The 13,400-nt window shown below is 44.8% G+C and overlaps 1 protein-coding gene and 1 long non-coding RNA gene across 10 annotated transcripts in view; one reads left to right on the top strand and one right to left on the bottom strand.

Moving 5' to 3' along the window:
- LOC129628989 (uncharacterized) overlaps nucleotides 1-13,400 on the bottom strand; it is a 205,715-nt gene that overhangs the window by 157,369 nt on the left and 34,946 nt on the right. For 7 of the 9 annotated variants that reach the window (XR_008703038.1, XR_008703034.1, XR_008703031.1 and 4 more), the window contains exon 3: nucleotides 12,348-12,481. This is a non-coding gene — a long non-coding RNA (uncharacterized LOC129628989). Of the gene's footprint in view, nucleotides 1-6,487; nucleotides 6,626-11,180; nucleotides 11,319-12,347; nucleotides 12,482-13,400 lie in introns of those variants that run through there. The other 2 variants (XR_008703042.1, XR_008703040.1) reach the window with 2 other exon arrangements.
- The window catches only part of MARCHF3 (membrane associated ring-CH-type finger 3), a 156,476-nt gene that overhangs the window by 35,747 nt on the left and 107,329 nt on the right, over nucleotides 1-13,400 (top strand). The gene's annotated exons all lie outside the window — the stretch shown is intronic.

Here is a 13,400-nt window from a genome sequence, read left to right on the forward strand (position 1 = left end):
TGTGCTTTAAGTATTATAATTAATATATTCATACTGGTTCTATCAGTAAAACATTTCTCTCTGCGATGTATATTATAATTTATGGTTTGCTAGGTCACAGTAGTGCTGAATACTCCACAAATCTCATTCCTCAGCCAAGAGATGGTGTCAGTAGACCAGCTTATAGAAGCATTTGGTCCATTTTTCTGTTTAGATTTATGGTGGACCAGCGCTCATGCACTGACAAAATCCACAGCATCTGGGGGAGAGAGAGGGGCTACTAAAGTGCTTTTTTAAAAAATTCCTTTGTTTTTTGACAAAGAGGATGGTTCAGAAATTTCCTAATCATCTTCCTGTTTGAACTTCTCAATCTGCATTTGAAATTGTTTCCCTTTGGTCTTATTATTATAGGCTTTTTTTCCTACACTGAAGTGTGTTAGCAATGTCAGTGAGCGTCACCTACATAAAAAAACATCTCATTCAAGCCTGAAAGAATATTTTTGAAGAAACTCCTTTTAAGTTTTTATGAAAATGATACATGTGTAAGTTAAAAAAATAGAATATCACAGAAATGTTTATATGAGAAGCCATGTGCCACCCCCCAACCCCCAACACTGAGAAGGGGCTAGATTTTAGACAGGAGTTTGGAGGTGGTACTCCAAATGTCGTCTGCTGCTGCTAAGTCGCTTCAGTCGTGTCCGACTCTGTGCGACCCCATAGACGGCAGCCCACCAGGCTCCCCCGTCCCTGGGATTCTCCAGGCAAGAACACTGGAGTGGGGTGCCATTTCCTTCTCCAATGCATGAAAGTGAAAAGTGAAAGTGAAGTCGCTCAGTCGTGTCCGACTCTTCTCGACCCCATGGACTGCAGCCCACCAGGCTCCTCCGTCCATGGGATTTTCCAGGCAGGAGTACTGGAGTGGGCCGCCATTGCCTTCTCTGCCAAATGTCTGAGGGAGAACTTTATCCTAGAGTGTTGGAACACATGCTAGCCCTCCTACGCCTTTCCAGACCATATTTTTAGGGTTTTATTTTGAACTAATTTTAGACCTAGAAAAAAGTTACAAAAATAATAGAGTTTCTGTATATCCCTCACTCAGCTTCCCCTAATGTTAATGTCTTACATATAGTACAGTTTCCAGGCAGCTCTAAGTTTTCTCTATAGATAATGAGTCCTCTGATAGTTTGGGCACAAGTCACTTTTTGAGTTTCTAGCACAGCGCATGGACCTAAGGCCCGGATGGGGAGGAGAGTGAGGGATACCTGCAGGCCACAGGTACATCATTGTTGTTTAGTCGCTAAGTTGTGCCGGACTCTGAGACCCCATGGTCTGTAGCACACCAGGCTTCCCTGTCCTTCACCATCTCCCGGAGCTTGCTGAAACTCATGTCCATTTAAGTCAATGATGCCATCCAACCATCTTATCCTCTGTTGCCCCCTTCTCCTCCTGCCCTCAGTCTTTCCCAGCATCAGGGTCTTTTCAACGAGTTGGCTCTTTGTGTCAGGTGGCTAAAGTATTGGAGCTTCAGATTCAGCATCAGTCCTTCCAATGAATATTCAGTGTTGATTTCCTTTAGAGTTGACTGGTTTGATCTCCTTGCTGTCCAAGGGACCCTCAAGAGGCTTCTCCAGCACCACAGTTCAGAAGCATCAATTCTTCAATCCTCAGCCTTCTTCATAGTCCAACTGTCACATCCACACATGACTACTGGAAAAACCATAGCTTTGACTAGACAGACCTTTGTCGGTAGAGTGTCATCTCTGCTTTTTAACACGCTATCTAGGTTTATCATAGCTTTTCTTGCAAGGAGCAAATGGATGTTAGGTAGTTTCGATGCGCTTTTCTGTTTTTCATCCCCTTCAAAATCCCAGTCTCTGTTGCAGCTGCCCAGTGAGCCTGCGGTTTTTACCGGTACATTGCCAAACTGCTCGCTCCCACCCTCCCACTTAACCAAAGTTTTCTCCTCCATGTTCTAGACTCATATTCTTTCTCCATATCAGTCAGGGTTCTCCAGAGAAAAAGAACCAGGTAGATACAGATATACATAGAGTGATAGACACAGAGGTTGATTTACGTTAAGGAATTGGCTAACATGATTGTAGAGGCTGGGAAGTCTAAAATCCACAGGTCAGGCAAACAGGCTAGAAATTCAGATGAGTTGCTACTGTGGTCTTGAGTCCCAGATCCATAGGGCTGGCTAGCAGCCTGGAAACTTGGGCAGGATTTCTATGTTAGTGTTGAGGCAGAGTTCCTTCTTCTCTGGGAAACCTCAGTTTGGGATCTTAAAGTCTTCAGCTGATTGGTCGGACCCTGTCTCCCCTCAGCCCACCACATTATGGACGATGATCTCCTCCACAGAAAGTCACATGATCATCAACACTCATCACATCCTTATAGTAACATCTAGACCAGTCTTGGTCCCCAAACAACTGAGCACCATAGCCTACCCAAGTTGACACAGAAAGTTAACCATCATCTGCCCAGTTCTCATTTGCCATCCTCTCCTTGACCTCCAGAAATCTGCTGAAATCTTTCTTCTTTCCCTGATGTTTCTTTCCTGATTGCTCCACTGTTACATCCCTCTTCCCCCCGTATCATTTTACTAGCATCCAGAGAGACAAATGCTTGTATATATTCTGCTATTAGTGGATACCCAAGTTTCTTTGTCAGAGAGACTAACTGCTCATGCAAGTGCCTGTCTTATATCCTGGCCTTTTGGCAGAGATCAGCAGCCCTTTTAAGGTGAGAGGGAAAAAAAGGCATCACGAATTCATCTCAAATTTGCTTCACATATTGCTCAATTTACTAATATTGATTCTTAGTTATCTATTGCATTGTACTATTTAGATTTTTTTCAAGTATTCATTTTATTTAATCTGACCCATCTAAATGAAATTATTTATTTTCCTATTCATTTGGCTGTAAGTCCACCCAACTTTGAAATATATGAAAAAAAATCATGATGTGAATTTTGACCCTTAGTTTTCTTATTTTAATTTTTAAATCATAAGCAAAGCTCTTTGAAGGACTTATATTCACCTCTGTAATTCACAACACCTAGAAGAGTGCTTTATTCAAAATAGGCACACAAAAAGTTTTCAATATGCTTACATTTTCAAAAAGCCCTTTAGCTTTGTATCATAATGTCATAGTTTCATATGGTATTTTAGAGATGTCAAATGTTTTCATTTCTGATATTTCATTCACTGGTCACATTTGATACTGCTAGGGGGTAGGGAGGTTGCAGGCATGTTTAGTCTTATTTACTGTAGGACACTTAGAGTCTGTGTGAAATGGTTAATAATTTGCTGAGGTCATGTAACTTACAATTTAATTTCTGAATCTGCCTGATACCAGGTCTTCTGACTCCTAGTTCTGTGCCCTTTACTTAGGATACATTGGGGTTGTGCTGTACACATCCTAATGGGAACATTAAACAGTGGGCATATTTCTATAAATCCTAGTGCCATTAGATATGCTTGTGATGGACTCATACTCAGGGCATGTTCTGCTAATGATCTAAACTATTTCTTTCTTTTGTAAGAAGCTAAATTTCCTTGGACAGTCAGCCCCCCTCGCTGTGCCCTTACATGTTCTATACCCGTGGACCAAATAGAGTCATGCATGAAAAATGCTTCTAAGGTCAGACTCTCTCAGAGCAAAGGCATGTGAAAGAGTCAAAAACCACTGTGTTTTCTGAACCAGATCCTCCTTGCCACCAGCAAAAATTCATCCATACAAGAAATGCTCTAGTATTAATACAAAAACATCCAGTTAAACCCATCACAGAATTTACAAACAGACAACAGAGCTACAACCCTTTCCCCCACAAACCTTCCAAGATGCAGCTTTTCAAAAATAACGTTGTGGTTTAATTAAATGACTAGAGGAAAAGTAACAATGCCTTGTTCAGAAAAGAACATCATTGCAATATAAGTATAGGCTCACTGATGCAAGTAAATATTCTCTATTTTTTTTTTAAAGAAATACCATGTGTTACGATTTAGTATAAAGCAAATGCGACAGAAGCCAAGAATGGTTCCTAAAAGCAGAGCCCCATCATGCAGGGACCTTTACCATTGTTCTGAATTAACTTCTCCCACGACCACCTGGGGGTGTATGAGGGGCAGTTTCCTTGCCAAATGCTCCCTACCTCTGGTTTCCCAATTTTTCTTTATTCCACTTTTTTTCAAGGCTGCCTCTGACACTTCTCTCCTGCCCTTCCAGTCCCCACCTCTCCACTGGATTCATGTACTCACCATCAGGTGAAGTATTTTAACTAATCCTAGTTGTAAATTATGGATTATTCGGGCCAGTTTCAGGCCAGGTCTCATATTATTCCACTGAGTCTGGCAGAGGCTTAAAGGATTAAACAATCCTTCAAGTATTTCCTGTTATCACTCCTCTTCTTTCAGTGTCTAGGAGCATCCTTAGGGCCTGGGGCTCCTAACCATGGATGGGTATGTGACTTGGCCTATGGGGACCTGTGAATCTCCAGACGTGAAGGTGGAATAATATGAGCATAAGTGCATTTTCCTGGGAAGTGGGTCTAGAGTTTTCCTCAGATCCTAAAAGGGACCCATGACCCAAGAATATTTAAGAAGCACAACTGGCTCTCAGAGGCCTGTGAGCTTCCTCCAGCTTATTCTGTTTTCACTTGAGGCCTGGGCTGGGCCTTGCCATTGATCCCTCAGGCCCTGGAGCAGCTGCCTGTTTCCCTCCTGGTTTCCCCAGATGCGCTGGGCTTTGCTTCCTTTGCTTTCTCTCCAGTGTGCTGCCCGTTGGCTAGACCTAAGCTCTGCCTGACTTTTCTTACTCCTTTGCACATCCCCCTGTCCTGGTGTAGAAGGTATTCCTGCCCAGTTTCTTTCCCAAGTAGTTCTACTCCAGCTTGGTTTATCCTAGAATATCTTTTCTGAATATAGGGCATCACCAGGAATTTTCCTCAACCCTCTGACCCCTGATATAGTTCAGTTGGTAAAGAATCCACCTGCAATGCAGGAGACCCCAGTTCGATTCCTGGGTCTGGAAGATCTGCTGGAGAAGGGATAGGCTACCCACTCCAGTGGGTAGCTTCCCTTGAGCTTCCCTTGTGGCTCAGATGGTAAAGAATCCATCTGCAATATGGGAGACCTGGGTTCAATCCCTGAATTGGGAAGATCCCCTGGAGAAGGGAAGGGCTACCTACTACAGTATTCTGGCCTGGAGAATTCCACGGACTGTATAGTCCATGGGGTCACAAAGAGTCAGACACGACTGAGTGACTTTCACTTTTCATTTTCACTGACCCTCATCAGTCCATCTGGTCCATCCCAGACCCACTGCCCTCCTTAAGGGTGACACATAGGGGCTTCCCTAGTGGCTCAGATGGTTAAGAATCTGCCTGCAATGCAAGAGACCCAGGTTTGATCCCTGGGTTGGGAAGATCCCCTGGAAAAGGGAATGGCAACCCACTGCAGTATTCTTGCCTGGATAATTCCACGAACAGAGGAGCCTGGGCGGCTACAGTCCATGAGGTTGGAAAGAGTCGGACATGGCTGAGTGACTAACACTTTTACCTTCTCAGGAAGTCATACTCCAGGGACCAGTAGCATCCCCTTGCCCTGAGAAATCCTGGCACTGCCTTCCCTCGTATCCCCCTACAATTGCAAGGTCCCACGCTAACATTATATAACATCCTGTCGCTCCCCACCCCCCATCAGTCCCATCCAGGGTCAGCTGCAGATCACAAACAGGTTTTACCTTGCTTCAGCCTCACTTTAACAACTTCTCTCTCTCTTGGTTTTATGAGAGCAGTTTCTACATTTTCTGGTTAATTTTTTTTTTAATGTTCAGGATTGGAAAAAATAGCCAACACTGATTAAATTTGAAAAAGAGGAAGCTGGACAGAGATAAAAGATAAGAAAAAGATCAAAGAACCATAGAGTTCCAGTGCTTTCCTTTGGGTACGGTCTGTGCTTTGGTTTGGGCCTCTTCTAAGTGACCCCTTCACAGCCTGTGCACCTTCTGGTCTGCTACCCGTGAAGGGCCTGGCATACAGAGGGGGCACAGTTGGAAAGGAAGCTGAGGGGTCTGGCTCCTCGGCCACAGGAGCCTCAGTGGACGGATCCCAGATCATAAGACACATTGACAATGAGGGAGGTTTGGGGCCCCGAGTAACCACCGTTCTAGTCCAAAGTGGCTCCCCGCGAGGTCTGCATTCTGAGTCTGCTCCCATCTCCCATAGCCAGCCCTTGCTGATTCCCAGATGAGAGAATTCACCCTGCCATCTTTAGATCCCTGCTGTCAGTCAGAGTTGTGAGCTGTCCCTTTGCTGCTTGTGATACTCGATCCCCAGCCGAGGAAGTGAGCCGCCTGCGGCCTCACAGACACAGGAAAGCTGAGTCATAGGCAGAGGGCTAGTTCCTGTCCTCAGACAGCAATGGGGGATGCCACGGCCCCACTAGATCTCTTGCCCAGGCCTTCCCTTTCACCCCGAGGCCAGCTTTTCAGAAGGGATCATCTATGCCTTCACTGCCGAAAAATGAGCAGTTCTCTTGGGAAGCCAAAGCTACCTCCTGCCCTGGGGCGTGTGGGAGCGGCTGGGCAGTGTCTGTGCCGTCTAGCTGTGCGGTTCCTCCATGGCTTTCTTCATCCAGTGCTTCTCCTGCCCAGGGAGAAGAATGAGGTGTGCACAGCTGGCTCCATGAAAAGGCTTTGTCACCATTAAGACTTGTTAATGAGGCCTTGCAAAGTATTTAAGAGCCCATGGCCACCAGGTATCTCAGTTTAATGTGTATATACAGTGAGCCCGTGGGAGGAGAAAGATGATGATTGCGTTTAGTTGGCTGTGGAATAGGGTGTCAGGAAGAACCCGAATTGTATGTGCAAGCTTCCTCCCATCACAGAGCACACGGAGTTCTCCTGTCTCGTAACCCGGTGGCCCTCCGCACACCACACTGCCTGCGTGACCGCGCCTCCCTGCACTGTAAAACACTCAACCGATGCACAGTGTTGGGACTAGGCCCTGCACCTGTGCTAGGATCAGTTTAAGAGCCATGGTACCCTCAGCCAGCTGTCATTTTGCCTTTCAACAAAGGAGTCACCCTGACGTGAGCCCTTGTAGGAGACATACAGTGGTTCTTGGTTGGCACTAGCCATATGAGCAGTGTGACAAGGACAACACAGAACCCAGGCATGCATTCCCTACTCTACTGTCCACTTCCTGAGCACCTTCTATGTGCCCGGCACTGCGCTGTGTACTTCATCTGATTTCATTCGTACTCAGAGCAGTTCCATGAAAAAGGTGTGTTTAGCCCATGTTGCAGGTAAGCGCATTGACAGCAGAGAGGTAACATGCCGCCAGGTATCACAGCTAACCTCTGGTAGACCAAGGCCTTCTAACCCAAGAGCCCTTGCTTGTCCTACTAACACCGGGCTTTTGTGACAGTCTGTAAGATCCCGGAACTGCATGTGAGAGTCACCTGGAGACTGAAAATAATGTCAGATCCTCTTCAGATGGGGCCCAGGCAAAAGCTGCCAAACACCCAGCTTCCGCTCCAGCACTGAGAGGACAGCCTGCCTCACCGTTGCCCCAGGCTCAGCATAGGTCTGTGCAAAACCACCAGCTCTCCTGTACTTCCTCCCCGCTCTCTTCCCCTAAGACAAAGCCATTCATGCCGTCATTAAAAAGTCCACAAGCAATAAATGCTGGAAAGGGTGTGAAGAAAAGGGAACCCTCCTGCGCTGTTGGTGGGAATGTGAATTGGTGCAGCCCCCATGGAGAAGTATGGAAGTTCCTCAAAAAACTAAAAGTAGAGTTTCCATATGATCCAGCAGTCCCTCTCCTGAGCATATGCCCAGACAAAAGCTACAACTCAAAAAGATACTAAGCCAAGAGCAGCACTACTCACAATAGCCAAGACAGAAACACCTAAAAGTCCACTGACAGATGGATAAAGAAGATGTGGTACATATATACAATGGAATACTATTCAACCACAAAAAGGAATGGTATAATGCCATTTGCAACAACATGGATGGACCTAGAGATTATCATACAAAGTAAGAAAGAGAAAGACAAATACCATATAATATCACTTATATATGGAATCTAAAATATGACACAAATGAACTTATCTATGACTGCAGCCGTGAAATTAAAAGACGCTTACTCCTTGGAAGGAAAGTTATGACCAACCTAGATAGCATATTCAAAAGCAGAGATATTACTTTGCCAACAAAGGTCCGTCTAGTCAAGGCTATGGTTTTTCCTGTGGTCATGTATGGATGTGAGAGTTGGACTGTGAAGAAGGCTGAGCACCGAAGAATTGATGCTTTTGAACTGTGGTGTTGGAGAAGACTCTTGAGAGTCCCTTGGACTGCAAGGAGATCCAACCAGTCCATTCTGAAGGAGATCAGCCCTGGGATTTCTTTGGAAGGAATGATGCTAAAGCTGAAACTCCAGTACTTTGGCCACCTCATGCGAAGAGTTGACTCATTGGAAAAGACTGTGATGCTGGGAGGGATTGGGGGCAGGAGGAGAAGGGGACGACAGAGGATGAGATGGCTGGATGGCATCACTGACTCGATGGGCGTGAGTCTGAGTGAACTCTGGGAGTTGGTGTTGGACAGGGAGGCCTGGCGTGCTGCGATTCATGGGGTCGCAAAGAGTCAGACACGACTGAGCGACTGATCTGATCTGATCTGATCTGATGAAACAGAAATAGACTCACAGATATAGAGAACAGCCTTGTATTGCCAAGGAGGAGGCTGAAGGGCAAAGGATAGGGATTAGCAGATATAAACCATTATATGTGGAATGGATAAACAACAAGGTCCTACTATATACCATAGAGAACTATATTCAATATCCTGTGATAAGCCATAATGAAAAAGAATATGAAAAAGCTTTGTGTGTGTATATATGTGAGTCTACACATACATATGTGTGTATTATATATGTATGTATGTATATGAATCACTTTGCTGTACACTGGGAACTAACACAACATTTTAAATCACCTATACTTCAACTGAATACATTTAAAAAATTAGATCCATTCACTGCAGTTCATTCAGGCTAGGGCTCAGCCATGGTGCAGACTGGAGCAGATGACTGCAGGCAGAGAGCCAAGGAGGGTGGCTGTGAGGGGGACAGGGACCAGAGTGAACCCGGGGACATAGAGGCAGGCAGGCAGGCAGGAGAGGCTGTGGAGGTGTCTAGCACAGGGATGGACACATTCGACTTGAATGAGGGGAAAATGACTAGGTGCTGAAGTTTGTGTGGGCAAAAGGTTTTCATTACCAAAGATGAGTGGACACAGAAGAGTATTGTGTTTGGAGAGGGAAACACTGAGGTTGCATGGTGCACGCTGAGTGTGAGATACTGTAAGAACCAGACCAGAAGATGACTACTCGCAAGAGAACATCTGCGGTGAGAGACCCCGGGACCTGCTTGATTTCCTAAATGCATTGAGATGTGATGCAAAGTCTCTGAAAAAGGGGAGGCAGTTAAAGCAGGACAGTGCTGCCCAGGTGCTTTTGGAGCATTCAGACACTACTCTTGTGTGTGTGTAATATATGTATAGATCTCTTAGAAACCTTAGGACAAGTGGAAAAAACAAACCAGACCAGAAGGCTACATTTTGTTGATACAGTGCATATAAAATGTTCACAATGGGCAATCCATAGAGACAGAAAGTAGGTAAGTGATTTCCAGGGACTGGGGGCAGAGAGGAGTGGAGAGTGACTGCTGATGGATGTGGAATTTCTTTGGGGAGTGATGAAAATGTTCTAAAATTGATTATGGCAGTGGTTGCAGTATTCTGAATATACTGAAACCCACTTTAAATTAGTGAATTGTACAGTGTATGAATTTTATCTCAATACTAATATAAGGGTATATACATATATTCTGTTCAAATTGTCATTATTTGCTTGACTAAAAATAAAATCCAAACCAAAAACTAATTCCAAATTGTATCCAATCTTTAACTCAAGTATATATGGGCATCTCGACTTCCTATGCAGAGAAAATACACGTCCTTACTCACTTCCCTTCCAAACGTTACCTTAATTGTCAGAGCAAGAAGCAAAAACCTGTGAATTTGGTGATGGGAAAGCAATCTAAGGAATAATTAGATTATTTATTTAAAGAACCAGAGTTGCTTGCAGGAGAGAAAAGCCCATGATCCTTTGCTGTCTGGTTTGTTCCCTGGGAGAACCATTCTTCTTGGCCTCTTTTTAACATATATGCTCTTACATATTTATGATTTGAAAAAGTGGGATAGAAAAGGAGAGACTGAACAGTTTCTGTCTTTGAGATTTACACTAAAATATGTGTTTGATCTTGGTACATAATTTTTAAACCTGCAAAATACAGATGCTTGGACAATGGTATCAGATTTCATGATCGTTGGTATTTCCTTATAACAGGTTGGGACTGGGTATGGGGAAATCTGAGTTAGCCTCAAACTTAGGCACAATTTATCAAGTTGACTTGAAAGTGTTAATGGCAAGTACTGTTTGGAAACAGCCTTGGATATTTCACGAAAAGCCTTGGGCATACTCCAGGATAGGGATTCTAAATACCACAGTAGTCGAGTCATGTGCTCTCCTTGTAAAATGAAAATGAGCCTGCCTGGCAGCCCATGAAGAACTAAGCTTCACTCCAAACATAATATTTGATACTGTCCACACTTTAGTGCTCTGTTACTGTTGGCTCAGGTATCTGATATGAGATTTTCTTTTGTTGTTGTTCAAAGAAAAAAGGTTGGAAAGTTCTCAGATTGCTGGTGTGATGGGAGGGAGGTTCTGTGAGTGCACAAATAGAAGTCTGTCTCCAAACTAAACACGCACAGTATACAACATCTTCGGTATGAAGAGAACACTGTGTCCAGTATTACTTCCCAAAGCCTTGCAAAATACATTAATATGCTGCTTCCATTTCATGAACGTATTTGAAGAGAAGGCGGCTCGAGGACGTTTTCTCCACATACAAGTCTTAGATCTGGAGTGGGACCTAATGGAAACTAATGCTTAAAGTTCTCCAAAATCTCACCTCCTTAGTTATGTTTTGGCATGGCTTCTTCCATCAGCCCTTCAGAGGCTTTGCCGTCCGGGAAGTAGGCTGAGGGCCCCAGGTGCTCGAATGCTGGAATAGTTGATCCCTGAACAAGCCTAGATTTATTTGGCATTTTGTGCAGCCTGGCTCGACAAGAGGACAAGGTGTAGTAGCGACCCATCTTTAAGGAGAAGGTCCATTCTTCCGAGAAGCTGGTCTTCCTCACTGGACGGTGAGTAACTGGAGAAGTCCTGGAAAGACTCATCTGTTCGCTGCTGGAGGCTGATTTGCTGCCCTGCAGAAGCACACACAATGCAAGAGGACCTGCAGCGGGTCGTGGATTTTTCTGCGGAGTCAGCAGAGTGCTGCATGCTAACTACCAGGTTGAAGAGTGCTGAAGTCATGTGTCAGTACATCCTAGGAGGAGGCTCTGCAGTGGAGAGCTTGACTGAAGCGTAAGGGTGTCACACACAACTTGATTTTCCATTTGGGGCCATGGACGGCTTCTTTCAAACCCACAGATGGTCTAAAATTTGTAGCCTCGCTTTTAACCACTTCCCTTACAAACCTTTCAATAAAGAATTGAACAAGCAGCAGAACTGAACTCCCCTCCACACCCTCAGTCTGCCTGATTGGATCAGAACAGGGTCCCAGACGTTTCCCAAATGAAAACCACGTTTGCATACTGGTGGCTCACAGGCCCACCCAGCCATAGACGATGTGTTTTACTTGGCCTATATTCTGTTTTTAAAAAATACTTGAATGAGTTGTCAACATCTGAAACTCAGGAAATTCCATATTTAATCTACATTTCTGGTTTCTCTTAAAATTCCGAAGATGTGACCATCCTGGGCCAACATTCTCACATGACGGTGATACGGCGAGTCCAGGGGGGCAGCTGTGCCCTTCGAGTTAGATGCGGCTCCCTTCTGGGTGCCCCAGTGCTCACCCAGCCCACCTGAGTCACTTCCTTTATCTACTAATCCCTTTAGATGTTTGGGTTTGGGACTCCCCAACAAGAGAAGGCACCTTGTTTCTTGATGTTTGGACAGTGGTACCAGACTTTTTGACCAAGTGCCTGTCGGTATGAAATTTGATCTAATGATAAACAAGATTATCATACACATGCCTGAGTCCTGAATTCAGAGACAGGTAACATGAGTACAATTTAGGATATAAGGCTCCACATTCATGTCTAATAAGAAATAAAAACTATTTCAAACAAAGAGATGTATATGGAAAGGCCCACTAAATGGAGGATAGGTAACCTGAGTTTTTGACTCAACTTCCCACGCCCCATGCTGATAGAGGTCAGCTTCCTTACCTTCGTGATGGAAGCATTTGTAATCACCACTGTTACTCATTCCGCATTCATCCAATATTTATCAAGTGCACAGGACATCGAGGCTTTAGAGTCTTGCAAACGTGGATCTGCACATAGGACTTCATTTTCCTCATCTAGAAAATAAGGAACATAATATTAAACACCTCTGAGTGAGCTGCAGGACCAACTGTATGCCAAGCTGGGCGTCAAGCCTTAGAAACGTCAGACTTTTTTTTTAAAGAGGAGTTCCATATCAGACTTCTAAATCAGAGGTCCTTAGGGGATCAGCCCACTGATACTTGAATCAGAGCATGACCCGCTGCTACAAAGTTGTCCACACACAATAGTTCGCATGACATTCCAGGGGTTGAGGAGCCCACCCATGGGGCCGGCTTCATCTCTAGAACCTTCTCACTGGGTTGGTCACACAGGATGTGGAAGAAGTGGTTCCAGAAGAGACAGAGCTGCATACCAACATCAGTCAGACAGGGCAGCTCTGTGTGAGGGCAGGGGGCTGAGATGCACAGAGGTGAAGCGGGCAGTGAAGGACGTTTTCAATGAAGGTGTCACTCGGCCAACACAGAGTCAGCATTCTGTGTACCTGTCATGTAAATAACCATGGCTACTCTGGCACAGTCACAAAACTGATTCTTTCACAGTTTTTTCCTAAATTGCTATTTGTCATCCTGGGTCTGAAAACTAACCTCAGTATTTAGTAAGTCAGACCACTGCTTTTGCAGAAGGCTGGTTTGACATTCTTGCATCCCCCGCTCCTCCCCACCCACCCTATAGTTCCCTGTATGTGCAGGACTCATTGCACATGGGACCTAGTTATCTGCTGATGACCCAGTCACTCTTGGCGGTCTCTGTCCCTGACCCTCTCTGACCTTTGGGTTGGCTACAACACTTTATCACAGTCCTTCCAAAGCAAATCCAACTGCAAAAGTATTGGGAAACAGGTAGATTTTACTGACAGTTTGGCAGGCAGGGTAAAAAGATAACTCATCACACTTTACACCCAGATTCCCAACAGACAACCCTCAGCTGCCGAAG

The sequence above is a fragment of the Bubalus kerabau genome, chromosome 1 (genome assembly GCF_029407905.1).
Source record: "Bubalus kerabau isolate K-KA32 ecotype Philippines breed swamp buffalo chromosome 1, PCC_UOA_SB_1v2, whole genome shotgun sequence".
Classification (NCBI taxonomy): Eukaryota; Metazoa; Chordata; class Mammalia; order Artiodactyla; family Bovidae; genus Bubalus; species Bubalus kerabau.